The sequence below is a fragment of the Octopus bimaculoides genome, chromosome 21 (assembly GCF_001194135.2).
Source record: "Octopus bimaculoides isolate UCB-OBI-ISO-001 chromosome 21, ASM119413v2, whole genome shotgun sequence".
Taxonomy (NCBI): domain Eukaryota; kingdom Metazoa; phylum Mollusca; class Cephalopoda; order Octopoda; family Octopodidae; genus Octopus; species Octopus bimaculoides.
This window is the reverse complement of record NC_069001.1, coordinates 119,526-123,397: the sequence shown is the minus strand read 5'-3', so window position 1 is coordinate 123,397 and position 3,872 is coordinate 119,526. Positions and strand designations below refer to the sequence as shown.

The following is a 3,872-nucleotide window of genomic DNA, read 5'->3' as shown; positions in this document are numbered from 1 at the left end:
ATATATATATATATACATAATCTGTTTGTGTTTGTTAAACCATCCAGACTGAACCTTTCTGAGGCTGTAGCTTTCTGATTGAGTGAAAGTTAATGACAATAGATATTATGTTGATTTGAGTATCTTGTATTATGTCATTGTATATTCATCCTTCAACAGCCAGGAAAAGAATCTTTCCATTCTTTTGTTAACCACTGTGGCTGTGTTATTAAGGCTTCCCGACCGTAGGCTCTACGGTTACACTGTGCAGTACCTTGGACAAGTGTCTTCTGCTACTGCCCTGGGTTGATCAAGTCTCATGAGAGAATTTGGTAGAGAGAAACTGAAAGACTATCATATATATATATATATATATATATATATATATATATATATATATATATATTTATATATATATAAACACACGCGCACACACACATTTTGTGCACAACATTTTCTGTGCAAAGGAGTTTTCCCCCGCCAATAGTTACATATTATTTATAGCAATATCTGCTTTGAGTTTCACCATTTCAAAAGAGAATTAGATAAACGTGTATGCATTGTGTGTGTGTGTGAGTAAAAACTGATGTTGTTTAACAATCAAACATTGTTATACCTAAAAAAATACAGTTTAGCTATTAAGCAAATAATGATCATTAACCTAAGTGCCAGAGATAAAAATAAGTAGTAGGGGGGGGGTGATGTGACTGGCCAAAACCATGAGCACAGAATGAATTCAAAACTTATGTCTTCATCTTCTTTCTTTCTTCCCCTTTTCTTACCATCAAACAAATAAGGGAGATGAGGTCATCAATGTACAATAATAATTTGTATCAGTCATCAACACAATACCCCAGTATGGCCACAATCCAATGACAAAAACTGATCAGAAAAAATAAAACACAGAATTAAAGAATTTAATCTTGGTAGACTTAACTGCCTATTATATTGGCTGATTGTTTGTCTGTCTGTATGTCACCTGATTGCTTTCCATTATTGTCAGTTTATTAATTGCTTTTTTTTCCAATTTTTTTTTCCAGAAAATTCCAATGAATCAGACACCAGATGACAGAGAAGACTGAATGAAATAGATTTTTAAAAATTAACTTCTTTTTTATCTTGCCTACTGTCTATCCATCTATCTAACTAACATCTATCACTTCTCTCTCTATCTCTCTGCCTCTCTAACTACACTTATCTATTCACTTCTCTCTCTCTTTCACCCTCTATCTATCTATCTATTTATCTATCTATCTGTATGTCTCTGTCTATCTATCTATCTATCTATCTATCTATCTATCTATCTATCTGTCTATCTACCTGTCTGTCCATTTATCTATTTGTCTCTCTGCCTGTCTGTCTGTCTGTCCATTTACCTTTCCCATGATCACTGTTTATCCTTCTCTGATTGTTTAAATATTTCCCTCCCTCCCCTCTACCTTACACTCCATCCATCTTTTTCATCCCAGCCTCCTTCTCCTTCCTCCATTCTCAGCACAATCCCTAACCTGCTGTTATAAGCAGTAGGCTCAGCAACTCATAAATTGACCAGTCCCCTGGGACAAGCTCTACTCCACATCAATTGGCCAGACTAACATTGTAGTCATCCTTCTGACAAAAATGACCAAATTGATTAACTCAAGAATAATATTTGTCCAAAGGATTCTCGTTGATAACACTTTGCTTTTGACACCAGAGATATCCGTTCTGTCGGCTCTTTGCGCAGATCTACGTGCAAGCGGTATGCGTGTGTTTCTGCTCTCACACACGTTTATGTATATCAGTATGTTGGTATGTATATGCATACGGACATACAAACATAAATACACACACACACACACATGTATGCATGTGTAAGTATAAATTGGTATATACATATGTATATGTTCATGTATGCAGTATAGCAGTATATAAGTTTGTGCACACACTCACATTTTTATATACTCAGGTCGTGTGTGTGTGTGTGTGTGCGCACGAAATTCTATATATGTATACATACACACACACACACACACATATATATATTGATAGATAGCATGAATATGTATGTGTGTGTGTGTGTGTGTGTGTGTGTGTGTGTGTGTGTGCATGTTAGGAGCTGGGAGGTATGTGTATATACATACATATATTAATAAATATGTGTATATGTAACATATACCAGAAAGAAAAAGTCTGATGAATATATAGAGAGGAGAGAGAGAAAGAGAGAGGATGTCCTTGTAAAATATACTTCCGACTTTCTATTTCTTCTGCAATTCCCCCTTCTCCCCCCTTTCCCCCATCATTGTCCCTTATCTACCTCCCCCTCCCCCAATATCATCAAATTCAACTGGATCAGAAAGGTGAATGTTCAGGTGAGTTCACAGTCACCCCCTTCTCTCTCTCTCTCTCTCACCTTGTCTCTCTCTCACCTTGTCTCTTTCTCACCTTGTCTCTCTCTCTCTGTGTCTCACCTTGTCTCTCTGTCTCACCTTCTCTCTCTCTCTCTCACACCTTGTCTCTCTCTTTCTGTCAGGCAATTCTCCCTTACGTTTGTGTGCATGTAAATACACACACACACACACACACATTCCCACATGTATACAGGAGTGCAGGAATGGCTGTGGGGTAAGAAGTTTATTTCCCATCGCTATGCTTCTGGGTTCAGTCCCACTAGATGGCATTTTGGGCAAATGTCTTTTGCTATAGCCTTGGACCAATCAAAGCCTGGTGAGAGGATTTAAAAACTGAAAGAAGCTCATCATGTATATATGTATAGGGGTGAGGTTGTTTGTGTGCCGTTATTCTCCACCACCACTTGACAACTGGTCTTGGTTTGTTTGCATCCCTGTAACTTTGCTTTTGGCATAAGAGATCAATAGGATAACACTACCTGGCCATTTTGTTAAATGGATTCAAAAGAATCAAGGCATATTGACCTGTAGGATGCCAGAAATGGCTAAGAATTCTAACACAGAGCTCCCATTGAAATAAACAACACTGAAAACATCAAGTGTTGGTTTGTTGGTAGAAAACTATAGAAATGCAATCTACTTTAAACTATAGATCCAACTCAGGGCATAAAAAGTAGACACAACCACCATGTGTGTTTTTATATATATACATATATACACACACATATATATATATACAGACAGAAGGAGAATAGTAAAGCAAGCATAGTCTAGTCAGTAAGTAGTGCCCAGAAAAGCTTGATCTTTAGCTTCCAACTCTTCTATCCAGGACAGGTAGCATCAGTATAGGAAGTCGACCATAAGTATGATGTATGGTAAGCACTTACAAAGTAGACGAACCAGATAAACAGGTGAAAAATAAGGTGTGTCTTTACATGGGAAGTTGTGAATACAAATAAATTTTAAAAAATGGAGGTAAAAGTCTTACTTTACATCTGTTTCGGATGAACAGTGACTGATGCCATCATCATGTATATTATTAGGTTATAAAGATACACAAAGTTGCAGGTTTATGAAATAACACAAATCTTAGAGGACCACCAGTTGGTCTATGCAGGAGTTTGTGTGTCTGTGTGTGTTACACAATAACAATTCCTTCTTGAATTTGCTTTTACAAACTTGTTTCTATTTAATTTCTTGATTCTTCTTCTTCTTCTTCTTCTTCTTCTTCTTCTTCTTCTTCTTCTTCTTCTGCATCTATCCATCCTCCTCTTCCTCCTCCTCCACTTACTCCTTCTTCTTGTCCTCCACCCAATCCTCAATCTTCTTCTTCTTCTTCTTCCTTCATTTACTTCCTTTCTTTCTTCCTTCACTTCTTTCTCCTCCTCCTTCTCCTCCTTCTACAATCATCCCAGACTTAAACAGTTTCCTCAATGTTGACGCAATTCATAAAGAACCAACAAAAAAAACAACAAACTAATACAGAAGGAAATCAAACTT

General features: G+C 36.9%; 1 protein-coding gene across 1 annotated transcript in view; it reads left to right on the top strand.

Moving 5' to 3' along the window:
- Window positions 1–3,866, top strand: part of LOC106867292 (aryl hydrocarbon receptor) — a 286,257-nt gene extending 282,391 nt beyond the window's left edge. The window contains exon 12 of the mRNA XM_052975386.1: window positions 1,020–3,866. The gene's annotated coding sequence lies outside the window, so the exon portion shown is untranslated. The remainder of the gene's footprint in view (window positions 1–1,019) is intronic.
- The last annotated feature ends 6 nt before the right edge of the window (window positions 3,867–3,872 follow it).